Source organism: Ailuropoda melanoleuca, chromosome 5 (genome assembly GCF_002007445.2).
Source record: "Ailuropoda melanoleuca isolate Jingjing chromosome 5, ASM200744v2, whole genome shotgun sequence".
In the NCBI taxonomy this organism is placed as follows: Eukaryota; Metazoa; Chordata; class Mammalia; order Carnivora; family Ursidae; genus Ailuropoda; species Ailuropoda melanoleuca.
This window is the reverse complement of record NC_048222.1, coordinates 49,867,808-49,883,755: the sequence shown is the minus strand read 5'-3', so window position 1 is coordinate 49,883,755 and position 15,948 is coordinate 49,867,808. Positions and strand designations below refer to the sequence as shown.

Genomic DNA, 15,948 nt, shown 5'->3' with positions numbered 1-15,948 from the left:
ACATACATTGGCAGTTCTTTGATCAGAGGATCAGTCCTACTGTCTGGGAATGATTCACTATTGTTCTTGGCTCTACCCTCTGTATTTTTGACCTTCTGATTTTCCATGGAAAATAGTCCACATTTGCAGCTGAGCAATTTTCTCAGTCTGCTCTGCCCATAGAAATTTGGAGGTCCAAAGATCTCTTCTCATTTTGTATTATCTCTATATCTTTTGGTCTAAGTTGATATAATTATTTTAAAATATTTGTGGGTTTTTTATGGATCAATTTACAGTCCACTCCATTTTTTTAAAAAGATTTTATTTATTTATTCGACAGAGATAGAGACAGCCAGCGAGAGAGGGAACACAAGCAGGGGGAGTGGGAGAGGAAGAAGCAGGCTCATAGCAGAGGAGCCTGATGTGGGGCTCGATCCCATAACTCCAGGATCACGCCCTGAGCCGAAGGCAGACGCTTAACCGCTGTGCCACCCAGGCGCCCCTACAGTCCACTCCATTAAACAAAATCTATACCCAAAAGTCTCTGAGATAAGCCCTTCTCTTACTTTGATCTTCCTAGTAAGCTCCTGAGGGATAACACCTGTAAGATTCTTAGATGTCCTTTTTAGATACACTTTTAAGATCCTTAGAGGACTTTTTGTCTAACTAAATTGTTTTTTTAAGGAACAACTTCAGATCTTTCTAAGATCATGAAAATGGATTTTATATATCTTCCCTGGGTTTAATCTTTGCTGTGAAGCTTTTTCTTAATTGGCAATTTTCGAGAGCCTGGAAAGGATAGCTTTATTTTCAAATTCAGTTCTTTATTTGGCTTATTTCTTTCTTCCCACATTTTACTATAAGCAAGAAGAAGCCAGGTGGCACCTTCAACATTCTTCCAGGAAATCTCCTTAGCTAGATTACCCAGCTCATTAGGTATATTTTCTATTTTCTACTTTATCACAGGTTACGGTATTGCAAAACTTTTTGTCCCTACATGAGGATCTTCTTTCTCCAATTTCCAGTAAGATTTCCCTTACTTTTCTTTGAGCTTTCTCTGAGAGTCCTCTTGAAGGCCATTAGACTCCTCCACCAGTCTCTTCAAGGCCCATTCACATTTCATCGACTGCCCCAAGTCCCACATTTTCAGGGTTTTGTTACAGCAATACCCTACTCCTACGTCCTAAAACCTCTTCCAATTGCTATGAATGCATATAAATTACCCCAAAACTTGGCCTAAAGCAATTGTTTATCATGCTCATGGATTCTGTAGGTCAGGAACTTTTGGGGAATAATTTTTGTCTGCTTCATAATGTTTATGAGATTTGAAGGTTGAGGACTGGAATCATCTGAAGTCTCACCACTCACGTCTGGCAGTTGATATATATAAACTATTCACTAGGGACCTCAGTCCCTCGCTATGTAGTCTCATTGAATGGGCTAATTTTAGTTTTCTCATAGCATGGTGGCTGGCTTCTAATGGAGAGAATCTTGGAAAAGAGAGAGCTAGATGATAGCTGAATTGATTTTCATGACCTAAACCTGGAAGTCCCCCAGTATTACTTCTGCCTTTTTCTATTAGTTAAACTACTCACAAGATCCCCTCAAGTTCAAAGACTCCACTTCTTGATAGAGTAGTGGCAATTTGAGAAGAAATATGAAAAGTATATGGGACCAGAAATAATGCTGTGGCCATTTTGGAAAACAGGAGAAACTTAGAAAGGTACTCTTTCAATAGATCTCTCACACAAGAATTCTATCTCAGGCTCTGCTTCTAGGGAGCTTGATTATATTAGTTTCAAGGGCTGCTGTAACAAAGTACCAATGAATTGGGGGACAGAAATGAGATAAATTTATTGTTTCACAGTTCTGGAGGCTTGAAATTCAAGATCAAGGTCTTGGCTCCTTCTCAGGGCTGTGAGGAAGAATGCCCATGCCTTTTCCCTAGCTTCTGGTGGTTTGCTGGCAATCTTTAGTGTTCCTTGGCTTGTAGATGCAATCACTTCAATCTCTGCCTTCATCTCCACGTGGCATTCTCCCCATGTGCATGACTCTGTGTCCAAATTTCCTCTTTTTATAAAGACACCAGTATTGGATTAGGGCCCACTCTAAAGACATCATCTTAGTAATTATATCTGCAATGACCCTATTTCCAAATAAGGTCACATTCTGAGGTGCTAGGGTTCAGACCTCAATATATGAATTAAACAATTAAGCCCACTGAACAATTAAACCCATAAGACTGACCTAAGACATAAGAGTATGTATGTTACGGTATTTATTATAAATAATATCTGAAATAATGCACAGGAAGTTCCTGGTATTGATTAAATGATTAATAAATGTTAGTGAACATCATTATTTATCTTTGGATCCAGAGAGACTAGCACAGAGCCTATCACCTAGTGAGCAAATAGTAAACATCTTTGGGTTTTGTCTGTTGGGCGTTCATTCCATCTTTTTCTGGTAAAAACACCTTGAAACAATTCCCTTGACAGTCTTGGTGAGGCAATCATTCAAAATGTCCTGCCCTCCCTTGAACAAGAAGTGAGTGGTTGGATGACCCAAGAATGCCATTCAGACTCTCTCCCAAACATTAAATCTCAAGTAGGACAACAAAGGGATAGAAAATGGCTATCATCGCTTATCCTAACAATGCTGCCACAAAAAAGACTGACCATTAGTTCCTGTCACTTGGACACTTAGAGCTATTGTGATTCCTGTTCTTTCCACAGCCTGGTGCTTAGTTTTTCTTTTAACTCTTTGTGCTACTCCACATTTTTGAGTACATTTCTTGTTTTTGCTTAAAATAGCTAGAGTTTCTTTTGTTTATAAGAAATTGAAATAGAAATTGATTCCTGAAAGCTCCTCTTACAACTGACACTTGGAATGACAATATGAAGGTGGAAGGGTCACAGTGAGGCAGTAAACGGTGTAGATTTCCCCATCTCTGGCTGGGAAGATAGCTAGCTTCATGAGCACATTTTGTCTGGAGACTCAGGCAAGGTGTCTACCGAGGCTAGAGATTTAGGAGAGTCAGTAGAAAAAGGTCATCTGGTTAGATCAGTTGGGATATTTTTTCAGCCTGGGATGAGTTACTGTAAGTAAGAGACTACTGGCTCATCAGAAAGCAGAGAGAACAGAAACTGAAGGAAAGCCCCTTATATCTATGGCCTATGATCAAAGAGAGTTAGTAGCCAGATAATCTTGAGCTTTGCTCATTTGGCAAAGCTGAATTCTCTTCCCCAAGATAAAGTTAGTGGAAGCAAAGCCCAGGATACTGGAAACTTTAAAGGAAATAACAAGGACCCATGGAAAGTGCTACTAAGCACCTTTTTCTGGATCTTCATTGCCCGATGAAATCTCCACTTAGCCCCACTTTGGAACCCAACCACTGACATACATGGGATGAGGGAGCACAGTTTGGTTCTGTCTCTTCTAACTCCAGCTACTGCTTGTTATTGCCCCCAGGAAATGCCCAAAATAGAGGCATTATAGGTAAGGGCTAGAGATAAGGGCATAGATCTAAGGCCTGTTGCTATGAGAGAAGATATTCTCTCTGTTGGATATAGATGGAAAGCCTACTAGATTTCTAAATAAATTGTATTCCTGGAAAAATGATGAGCAACCTAAAGCAGTCTCCTGTAGTCCCCACAGATGAGTCCTCCCCTTGTCTTTCTCAGATGTGACCACAACGGACACAGCATATTGTCTCCACTACCAGAAGAGAAAGACAGAGTTAGCCACTTTGGCTACCCACAGATTTCACTCCATCACTGAAGCAGGGAGAGTTTTTTATTCCTGGAAAGCAGGATGTGATGATGCTGTTAGACAGTGACCATCCTAAGCTGATTCTTCTTCCCTTTTCTACATGGGACTTTTTTTTTTTTTTAATTAAGGTATATCCTGACCGCTTCACACCATAGTAGCTTAGGTTAAATTTGTCATTTGACACAGCTGCCAATATGCAGGAGATATTCTGGACCAACCCGAGAGTAATGAACAGCATTAGTCAGGGTTCTACAGAGAAAGAGAACCAGTAGGATATATAGAGATATATAGGAAGAGATTATTATGAGACACTGGTTTATGTGACTATGGAGGCTGAGAAATCCCATGATCTGCTGTCTGCAAACTGGAGGCCCAGAAAGCCAATGGTATAGTTCTAGTCCAAATTCAAAGGTCTGAGAACCAGAGGAGTCAATGGTATAAGTCCCAATCCAAGTCCAAAGGCCCAAGAATCAAGAGCACTGATATCCAAGAACAGGAGATGATGGATGTCCCAGCTCAAGCAGAGAAAGCAAATTCACTCTTCCTCTGCCTTTTTATTTTAGTCAAGCCCTCAATGTATTAGCTGATGCCCACGTGCACTGATAAGGGAGATCTTCTTTACTCAGTCTGATTCAAATGTTAATCTCTTCTAGAAACACACTCACAGACACATCTAGAAATAAGGTTTTGCCAGCTATCTGGGGATTCCTCAGCACAGTGAAGTTGACACATAAAATTAACCATCAAACGCGCATTGCTGAGAGCCCCTAGAGCTGGATGCAATAACTGGCATAGAGTCCAGGAAGGGAGTTTTGGGGTGTACATGGAAGAGTTGCACTATCATGAGTGGGAACACTTACGATGTTGTATGATGACAGGAAGAGTGTGTGTTTGTGGATATTGAACTATCAGGAAGAGTACAGTGGAAAACTATTGTTTTTGCCTGCCCAGCATCTCAGTTTTCCTTCATAAGACATTTCTTCCCCCAGGCTTGAGCCAAACAGTTCTAAAAGGGCTGAACCTATACTTCTCAGCTCAGCTGGCATGTAACCCAGACCTGATGTGTTAATTTATTCCATCTCTCTGGCTCAACAAATGATTTAGGAAAGCTTATGCAATCCAAGTCAGATCAATAGAGTCAGCCACAGATTTTGATGGACTCACTGGGAAAGAGACACACACACTCTACACAGGGACTGCTTGGCTGATAGGTAAATTTGCAGCTCTCAGGAACTAGTATGCCACCTTTATGGGGAGAACTGTGCTTGAGCAGAGGAAAGCAGAGTGAGAAAAAGCTAATAAAGGTCTCCTTTGCTTAGCCATTTGGAGGAGGTGTGGTGGACATTTGTCTGGAGGCCAGCACTTTATGAACACTCTCCCTTTGGTTAGGGAGTTTCCTTCCTCCCCAAGTTAAAAGTCAGAAAAGTCAGAGAGCTTCCCTTGTAGCTGGCCACAAGCATGTGATCGCACCAGACAGTCTCGTGAAACCCTCTCTGAGAAGAGACTGATGTGAGGAAGAAATGCCATGTGGAATTCATTTTTTGCCAATGAGAGTGGCAGCGCTGCCACTTGGCCTTCAGAGGCAACACTGGTGAGTTTCTGGTAACAGAGCTCGCAATAGCACCTGCATCAGTGCTGGGGGCGGGGTGGGGGCAGTGGCCTCCCGGGCTAGCTCTGATGCCTGCTCCACGTGGTGTCTTTGAAGTTCAGCCCGCAGGCTGCCTCTCTAGTCCTCTTGGCAATTCTGTGACCCACCAAATACCTTTGACAAAAATATTTTTTGACTTAACCAATCAATTAAGTTTGTCACTTCCAACTAAAAAATCCTGATAATTATATATCAATCAATAAAAATCTGTTTATAGAGGTGGATAAATGAATGACAATTGTGAGGGGTAGGCATCATGACTCCTATTGCACAGATGAAAAATAGCCCTAGTAGTATTAAGTGCATCCTGCCCAAGTTCATACAGCCAGTAAGTCCCAAAGCAGAGACTTTCATTCTAGTCTCTCTCTTTTTTTAATCTCCAAAGTTCGTCTTTTTTTAGCATGGCATTTGAAACATCCTTTCAGAAATAATTTTGTGACAGGGACTAGACTGGCTTGCTCAGAATCCATCCCAATCTCCTTCTACTATGCCTTCCCATACTACAGAGGCTGGAAAGCTAAAACCGGCATTTCCCATTCTTATCTGCAACTAGGAATAGGACTGAGCCTCCACCAATTAAACGTACTTACATGAAAACTGAATTTAGAACTGAGTCAAGTAGGAGGGAAAGCAGGCCTTCATCCTGATGGTGCAAATCAGGTACACAAGGTTCATGGCCAACAACTGAGGCTGCAACTTTCTCATTCCTGAATCGGCAAAAGTAGTGAGATCTTGAAGCTGGCAGGTGGCAATGGGCATCTTGATTCCCCAGGTTCCTGAATGTTGTAGAGATAGCTCTCTAGACAGGTCAGCTCTGTGGTAGTCTTCTGGAAGTCATTTCTGGAAACCCAGCCTAGAGGCTATTCCTCTAGTCCTTCTAATTGTGAGCATCCAACAATTCCTTGCATCCAATCCTCTTCTGTTTAACTATTAGACCGGCTTCTATTATCTGTTTCTGAATCTAATGCTGTCTAAAAAAGCGCAAGTGGAAGTCAAGTACAACATAACCAAGTAGCACTGCAAAGAGATTCTATCTTTTCTCAGAGTCACGACTACGGGGGAAAACACGTATTCAAGGAGAACTGATATACTGAAAAAGCTCTATGGCCTTTCCAATCTTGCCATACTTGTACCTCAAAAAATTGAGTGTATCAATCAAGATACAGGAAAGCAATAGATGTTTCATTCAAAATTGAATAAAAACCAATTTTTAAAGATACGCACAGAGCATAGAGAAACACAGGGTTATGCACTGCCCCTAGACCTGAAGTAGCAAGAGGAAAGAGTCTGTTATAGACTGAATGTTTGTGTTTCCTCAAAGTTCATGGTGTTGAAATTCTAACGCCCAATATGATGATTTTAGAGGATGGGGCCTTTGGGAAGTAATACGGTCATGAGGGTGGCATCCTCATGAATGGAATTGGTGCCCTTATAAAAGAGACCCCAGAGAGCTCTCTAGCCCTTTTTCCATCGCATGAGAGTACGGCAAGAAGTCAGCAGTCTACAACCAAGGAGTGGGTTCTCACCAGACACCAAACCTGTCAGCACCTTGATCTTAGACTTCCAGCCCCCAGACCTGGAAGAAATAAGATTCTGTTGTTTCTAAGCCACCTAGTCTATGGCATTTTGTTATTGCAGCCCAAACAGACTAAGAGTTACGTAGCAAGGATCCTTCCAGGAGCTGTGACCTTCAGTTGAGGGATGAAGCCAGTTCACAGCAACCTCACAGGCAGGGAGCAGCAAGGGGGCAACCTCACACTCTGTCCTCCTTTCGCTTTCCTGCCCATTCACTGAATCCACCTAGAAGTCAGAGGACAAGAGCCTGTGTTGTAGTCCTCACGGGACAACCTTCCATGGTGAAGAACAATGGGGAATCCATCTGAGGAGCAAATGAGAGATTTCCAGAGCACCAAGTAAAAAATCAGCAAAACCCAGTGCAGCAAGAGATCATGAGGACTGTGGGTCAGAGTGTTTGGCTGCTACCGAATTTTTTAATGCTCATGGGTTGAGTGTATGCATTCTTTCTTAAGATGGACAATATAATCTGTCCTATATGATGTAAGGGTGTTTTACTCCGGTCCACACTGAGTGTAATACAGTGTGAGAAGTGGAAGCACCTTAGAGATCTCCACGAACATTTCTCATTTCATAGATGAGGAAACTCAGGCTTAGAGAAATGAAATAAATTCCTCCAAAGTCACATATCCAGGAACTTGCAGAACCAGGCAGCACAGCCAAATCTAATGATGCCCAGTGCAGGCTTCTTCCACATTCTGCAGCTAAAATCCTTGCTGGACACAAGTTAGGCTTCTGACAAAGTGTCCGACCATGATGTGGCTGAAGTCTCAGTCCTGAGCAGCCCTCGGCCTTGGTTTTATTTTTCTCTTCATTTAGAACATTTACCTGAAAGGCTGAATTTCAAAGACACTTTTCCTAAAAATAACTAAAAGAGATGCAGGAGGAAATTAGCATAATGTATTTTATCTATAATTTACAGTGTGTAATCTAGAAATGCGCAACAAAGCAATGCTAGTAGTGCAGAGAAAATTCCCCTGGGATATTTGGTTCCATTTAAAAACACCTCAGTATGGGGGGACGTGGGAGCGGCAGCCTGCGACACACTTCCATCAGGGCAGAATGTTATTCTAATGATTCACAGCAAGGGGCCTGACAAACACTTTGAGTCGGTATAAAGGTTCTTGCCGTCAGGATAAAATGAGAATTGCAGTGGGTGGTCCCATTCTAGCCTCATGTCTCCTTCTACTTCTGTCCTGACTTAGGTGGTTGCCCTGGAAACAGTAGGGTGGCAAACACAACCATTTGGAACAACTTTTAGGAAGCCTTATGCATGAAGGCCTAATTTTTATTTGCTGCTGTCTTTTTTCCTCTTCTTCAAGGGTGACTTTTCCAAGGCTATCATTTCCTGAGAGGGTGTGCTCTTTGGACTACCTTGGAAGTTGATTCACTCTGAAGTCTTTGGCAAGGTCCAGTTGGAGGGCTGGACAGAGTTTGGCAGATAGCACGGGAAGGGGGCTTTATTTCTCATTATTCAGCTTTGAATCCCAACACAGATGGTCCTGATCTCCTCCTCCCCCACTTAAGAATTTTTCTAAAATGACACCCAAGTTTTTCTTGGCAGAAGTTATAATTCCTGGCAAACAGTTCACTGCAGCTCTAATTATGATGACAGCTTTAATGGAGAAGATAATCATATTAAATGGTTCTTATTCAGTTCCATGTGATGAATTAGTGATTACCATGAAATGCATTAAGCAGCCAAAAGTCAGGGGAAGGGATAATGTACTGAGCTACAAGTTGAGGTCTGAGGGCTTCCAAAACTTGTGGGAGGTAGGACAAAATGACCTTTGAAGAGGAGATGCTGATTTTAATGTCTCTTGTGGCTCATATACTGAGTAAGAAACCCCCTTTTCCTAATGTATCTGTTAAAGAAAAAATTATTCCGACACTTGTTAAAATGGTAAAGGAGACTTTATTCAAGACTATTGCAATAGGAGAGAGATCAGATTCAACTCCCAATACAACAAAGACAAGTGGGCATTTATTAGTCAATGTGCAGAGTGAGGGGTCAGTGGGTGGAAAACTACTAACAGGAGACATCAAGAGCACAGGAGTTCTTTTTTAAAAGGATTCCTGTAAAAGGCTGGTCATGGACTTACACATCAACGGTGAGGGATGAGGGACTTGACCAGACATGGGGGGTGATTAGATATCAGTGCTGGGGATACTCTTGCTAAACTTACTTAGCAGGATTCTTGTTAAAACTGGACTAGGTATGCCAAAGAAGGACAGGGCGAAGACTGAGGCCTGAGAATCTTTGTCAGTCCCTCCTCCTGATCAAGGAAAAGACAGACATTCTTCTTTCCTCTGAACAATTTAAGTTCATTTCTTGTTCAGTCTCCTTTTGTTATTAAGGACCAGCTGAACCATCTGTTGGGACTTGGGAGTAGAGGGTATTTACTGGATGGTGCAAATAATCCGACATTTAATGAGGAAAATTTCTATGAAAAGAAAAAGAAAAAGAAAGATTAAGGTTGAAGCAGACTATAAACCCAGTTTCTGAGTCCAGAGGGTGGCCAGTTGAGAAGATTTCTAGATGCTGGGCTTGAAGCATCTTTAGGTGGTGAAGTGAGGGTTAACGGTGGTGATCTGGTAGATTTCCTATGCTGCAGTTTGAATGTCTTCAGTGATAGTATAATATCAGGGTCATGATTATTTCCCAGAGCAGAGCATGGAAGATGTGGCACTTTCTGTAAACTTCCTGAATGGCCTACACAGCAGGAGCTCCAGGCTTAAAGGCTACCCATCATCCAGCGTCAGCTTGCAGGACAACCTAGGATCCCAGTAAGGATCCAGGCAGTCAGGTTTGAGTTCTCAGGAACACCATGGTAGGCAGGTGGGAGAAAAATTGGAAACATTCATTTGGACAGTTGTATAGCCAGATATTGGAGAAAATTAGGAGAACTGAGTGTTTGGGAGGGACTGACCAAAAGTGCACATTGGCAGGACTCAGTTCAGTCTGTAAGTATATAACAAAATCTCAAAGACAATAACCAGGGCTAGGGGCTGATAGTCCACAAAGGTGTGCTATGGTTTTTTATTGCAGCATAAAATTTCTCTCTACACTCACCCTTTTCTTCACCACAGTTAACCAAAGTAAGATTATTCTTGTTTACAAAATGAGTCTGGTCACATTAGATTTGGCCTATTATTTACATAAGTGCAGCAAGAATAGTAACTGACCACAGAAACCTTTGAAATTTTGTTTTGCTGGAACTTTTCATAAGGAATTTCAAATTAGACTTTTAAAAGCCTCTCAACGCTAGGAAGCCAAGCCAAGAATTTGCTACCAGATTTTACGTGCAGTATCTAAAGATTTGGGTGAATTTCTCTGTGTTCTAGGTCTCCAAAATATCCTAAGCTTCCTGGGCCTGCCAGGAAGTGACCTTCCTTACTCTCCTACAAGGCTGGGAACCCTGTCAGCCATACCAGCCCAGTTTTCCCAAAAGGGCTTTGTAAGCCTTAGCTCCATAAAATCAACCTTAGTTCCTTGAAACTATTTGGTCATAACTGATTCTATGCACATCAGTCTTAAATATGACACCACTCAAAGCCTTGGTTATATAACCAGTGTTTCCAATTATGTCCTGTTTAAGGAGGACAGATTCTTATTGAACTTCTGCAAATAATTATATCATCATGAAAATAAGAATACTCAGTAAGGGGCGCCTGGGTGGCACAGCGGTTAAGCGTCTGCCTTCGGCTCAGGGCGTGGTCCCGGCGTTATGGGATCGAGCCCCACATCAGGCTCCTCTGCTATGAGCCTGCTTCTTCCTCTCCCACTCCCCCTGGCTTGTGTTCCCTCTCTCACTGGCTGTCTCTATCTCTGTCAAATAAATAAATAAAATCTTGAAAAAAAAAAAAAGAATACTCAGTAAAAGTTTCTGAATTCTGGAGGAATCAGGCAGGGAGAAAAGATAAATGTTTCATTTCTGTTTATAAAAAGTATTATCTACTAAATTGTTGTGAGTTATAACTTAAACGAAAAGGAAAAGGGATTCCTTAAATCCAGCAGCAATCTTCCAAACAAAAAACATAATCATCCTTCATCAGTTCATTCAGTTTTATGTAATTAATTCCTTATTCTGCTTGGTCTTGGGTTAGCAGTTTTATGAACCCATCAGCTTCTCTACCAGAGTTCTAGGCTGCTTTCTCAGTCAAATAGTATGGTCTCAAAGTAATTTAAGCAATGTCATCAGTAGCCTATGTCCCAGAGACCTGTCCTAGTCCTTTCCATGGGTCTCTTTCCATTCCTTTTTGTTGAAGATGAAGCACTCTAGCCTACAGCTGATTGTAAGTGCTTTCAGAGAAGAATCAGAATAAGACAAAAACTGTCTATTAATGACAAAAGATTTTAAATGGTTAAAGATCTGAGGAGATAAAAATGATGCAATTGACAAGGGAATTTGGTTATTTCTGTGTTGTAGAACATTTAAAATGATAAATAGAATGATGACTGGTAACATTATATCAGAACATATCATGGAATATAACTAGAGAAGGTTAAAGTATCTTTTATTTGACATTAGTTTTCATGCAACTGAGCATATCAAATAAACCTAATTGTTTTTTGGCATCTCTCTTTTTCAAAATAAAAGAAAAAAATCCTTTAAGATTTTGAAAGAGCCATCTGAGAAATCTCAAGGTCAGTTCGAGATCAAGATTTCATTTAGGATTTGATTCTGGGAGGGCGAAATTGTCCAAAAGGTCAAAAGGTTTGAATACTTGCATAATACGATCCCAGGTTACTGTGAACAATCCTTAGTCACCTATTTAACCAAAGTGACAATAAAAGAACTCAGAAGTAAATATAGGACAGGACAAGACTGTAAAATTTTTTAAAAGTTAGTTCTTTTAGAAATGAGAAGACTTGGGGATGCCTTGGTGGCTCAGTCAGTTAAGCATCTAATTTTGGCTCAGGTGATGATCTCAGGGTCCTGTGGGCTCCGTGCTCGGTGGGGAGCCTACTTCCACCTCTGCCTCTGTCCCTCCCCCTCTCTCTGCTGGGGCACACTCTCTTTCTCTCAAATAAATAAATAAAATCTAAAAAGAAAAAAATGAAGTGAGAAGACTTGGTTCTCTTAAATAGTTAAGGATATGATAAAGGTTAACATAAAGCACAGGAAATTATTTTGATAAGACACAGAATTATAGGAATTCTAGGAGAATTACTTTAAAGATAAAGAAAAATCTTTTACAATCTCTTATTAAGAGCAGAACAATAAACCAAGAAAACTGTTATTTCAACAGAGAGAAAACCAAACTCTGCTTTTGCAGAGTTTTAATATTAAAACGCATTTTCAGAAGCCTTATAAATAAACCTATTCAATCAGCCAGCTTTGACCACATGAGATAAGATTTCTTTCCCAAGATTCCTTTCCTGAAAACCTTCTACAGCTTTTTATATCCATTCCGTTTTTGTCCTATATTTTCCTTTCTCCCTTTTGGACAAAATTACATTCTTATTCCCTTAACAAAACCCATCCTACATACACTGTATACTTTTCTTTATCAAAAACACATTCTACTTTCCTTGCGTACTTTTCATGCAAAGTTGTTTTCACTTCATCTTTATTGTTTCTAGTAGCTTCATTTACAAATATTGATTGTACTTTTTAATCATTAATAACCCCTTTTAACAGAAAACTACAAAGGAGACTATTGCAAACTGTCTCTTCTATACCAGCATTCTATAACAGTCTAGCAAATTTTATAAATATACCATCTCACAATTTTTTTTAAAGATTTTATGCATTCATTCATTTATTTATTTATTTGACACAGAGAGAGAGAGAGAGAACACAAGCAGGCAGAGCAGCAGGCAGAGAGAGAGGGGGAAGCAGGCCCCCCCGCTGAGCAGGGAGACTGATGTGGAGCTCGATCCCAGGTGGGATCTTGACCCAAGCCAAAGGCAGAAGCTCAACCGACTGAGCCACCCAGGCGCCCCCCCCATGTCACAATTTTTTAAGTCTATGCTTCCTGATAGTACTTATCAATGTGTCAAAAAGATGTTATTAACAGACTCAAATATAGTTAGCCTCTCTCTATCACACAAAAATAAGAGGCCAAAGGTATATAAACTTGAACTGTGCTTAGTAATCTAATGTTTAATAGTTTCTCTCAGAAATGATCCCAATATCTAATGAATGTTTAACACAGTGTATCTCTAAGGTTAGAAGTTACAAAAAAGATTTTGGAAATTGTTTTTAGGCAGATATAACACTAAACAAAGCTAGCCCTCGTCTCAAGTTACTTCCTTGTTAACTATTTTTACAGCACAGGCATGTTAGGCCAGTATCAAAAAAAAAAAAAAAAAAACAACACAAAAGCAAAGATCTAAAAATGGTTAAATACCAAATGTATACTTGTATTATACTTAATACTGGTAACTCAGAAGACATAGCTGTTCTTATTGAACAGTATTAAATTAGTCTTATTTACCAAAGATGTTTCCAAACCACATAAACTTAAAAAGCATTTGGGTTAGTTTCTATATTTCTAAGAGATTTAGGAATATTTAATTTATATAGCACTTATTCATCTCTAAGCCAATTTATGAAACTCTTTCACAAGATTTTATACATTTTTTTTTGGTAATACCATCTAGAGGTAAAAAATATCACATATACATAACATACATATACAAACATAACTATATAAACATACAGACAGATGCAAATAGAGACCTTGTCACTTTCATCCTAAAATTGTAGCCATGAGGGATGCCTAGGTAGCTTAGTCAGTTAAGCATCTACCTTCAGCTCAGGTCATGATCCTGGAGTCCCAGAATCAAATCCCACATAAGGCTCCTTGCTCAGGAGGGAGCCTGCTTCTCTCTCTGCCTGCCGCTACCCCTGCTTGTGCTCTGTCTCTGTCTCTCTCTCTGAGAAATAAATAAATAAAATCTTCAAAAAAATAAAATAAAATTGTAGCCATGAGTCAGGTAAATATAGCAATGAAAAACTCGGTTTATATAAAATAATTGGCTCTTGTTTTTGCTCCACTTTTTATTTTTATCCCAAACTGTGTTTCTGACAGATGGAACAAGTTAAGGTTACCTGCTCAATTGACAGTTAATGCTTTTTATCAATATTTGTGGAGGAAACTTTTAAGATTTTGTTTTGCCCTGCATGTAGTTTCTTTGGGTGGTCCCTGGGTCTCTTGAGAGGCCCCAGTGGAGAATGGGAGACCTAAAGTTCAGAGTTCAAGTATAAGAAATTGAGGGGCTGGAATAGGAAAGAGAAAGTCCTGCACGGGTAGACAGAGAGATGGAGGAGGTAGGGGCTTGACGGCAGTCTTATCAATGGATTCAAAGGAATGGAGGATTGAAGGTGGTAAAAGGAAGAAGGAGGAATGGAAACAATGCTGAGAGAGAAATTTTAGAGGGACAAGTTTGGGGAAGTCATTGAAGTTCCAAAATAACCTTAGTAAAATTATTCCAATAAGAAAGGAAGTAGAGGGCGAGTGCCATGGTGGTGGGACATATAGTCAACAGGGGTATGAGAAGGGGGTTTCAGTCTACTGAGAAGCTCCCTTGTTCTTCACTCATGATACCTTGCTAACAAAGAAGGCTCGGACTCTAACCCAGCCTCCACTTGCCTGGGACTCTAACAGAGCTTCTAGAGTAAAGGCATCCAAAAGAGTCCTGCATTTGCCACTTCAAGAGTTGGGGAGTAAATTCCCACTCAGAAAGATCCAACACAACATCCATTCAGAAAGATGCTTCTTAAACAGCCACTTTTCAACCAAAGAATCCTGGGACTCTAACTGGCCTCAAAAAGTATACTCAGAATCTTAAGACTAAAAATCTGCCCTTACCATGCTTCAACAGTCTCTCATCCTGAGCACTGGCTCAGGAGTTGGACTCACCAATGGATCTCTAATCAGTCAGGAGTGAAACAAAGTCTTCAGAAGCATACCCTTTGGGTCCTGGAGGAGAGTTTCCAGGGGTTCGATGATGAATTTAATTCTGTCCAAGTCATGGCACCATAACTGTTAAAGAAAAGAATTATTTTCAGACACTTATTAAAATGGTAAACAAAAGGGGTGGGTGGCTCAGTCAGTTGAGCATATGACTCTTGATCTTGGCTCAGGTCTTGATCTCAGGTCGTGAGTTCAAGCCCCACATTGGGCTCCCCCTGGGCATGGAGCCTACTTAAAGAATAAAAATAAATAAATAAAATGGCAAGGAAGACTTTATTCGGGACAATTGCAATAAGCACTGTAGTAGGGGAGAGATTACAGCAAAGACAGCAGGGGATTTATGGCCAATATGCAGAGTGAAGGAGTCAGCAGATGGAAAATTACTAAGAGGAGATTCAAGGGTAAGGGGATTCTTACTAAACCAACTTAAGAGGATTCTTGCTAAAACTGGGATAGACAGGCCAAAGACAGGATAGGGGCCAAGGTGGAGACCCCATAGAGAAGAGGGCTCAGAGAAGCCGACTGAACTACGGCCAAAGAGTATGCCATGTCCACTACTAATACACATAAGTTTACAAAGGTAAGAATGGAAAGGAAGGAAGGAAAGAAGGAATAAAACGTTTATAAAATTGCCTTCTTAACTCAGACTATTTTGAGTGCTACCACATATTTGTTTGTGGGTGAGAAATCTGATCTTTCGCAATAGCCAAAAGATATTTAGGGCCAAGTCTTTAAAAATAAGGAGGGGATCAAATTGAGTAACAGGGTTACAGCTATAAAGCAATGAGCTGGCGCTTCTTGTGTGTGGTTTACAAATCAGATGACCAAACTTGACCCCTTTTGCCTGCCGATCTCCCAGTTTGAGGACTGAAATCTTCCTCAGTTCCAGGTAACCCAGGAAAGTTGATCCAAGGCTACTCAGTTTTAAAACTAGAAGTCCCACATCCTGGGAAACCCTTCAGTTCCAGGCAAACTGAGACAGTTCATCACCCTGTGTGTAAAGAGAGCTCTGAAGGTACTTCAACAAGAAATTCTGAAAGCATTTTGAG

At 40.6% G+C, this 15,948-nt stretch overlaps 1 long non-coding RNA gene across 4 annotated transcripts in view; it reads right to left on the bottom strand.

Moving 5' to 3' along the window:
* Positions 1-8,882: 8,882 nt before the first annotated feature.
* The window catches only part of LOC109489855, a 67,027-nt gene continuing 59,961 nt past the window's right edge, over positions 8,883-15,948 (bottom strand). For 3 of the 4 annotated variants that reach the window (XR_004625611.1, XR_004625614.1, XR_004625613.1), the window contains exons 3-4: positions 14,846-14,968; positions 8,883-9,417 (exon numbers count right to left, since the gene is read on the bottom strand). This is a non-coding gene — a long non-coding RNA (uncharacterized LOC109489855). Of the gene's footprint in view, positions 9,418-14,794; positions 14,969-15,948 lie in introns of all 4 variants that reach the window. The other variant, XR_004625612.1, reaches the window with a different exon arrangement.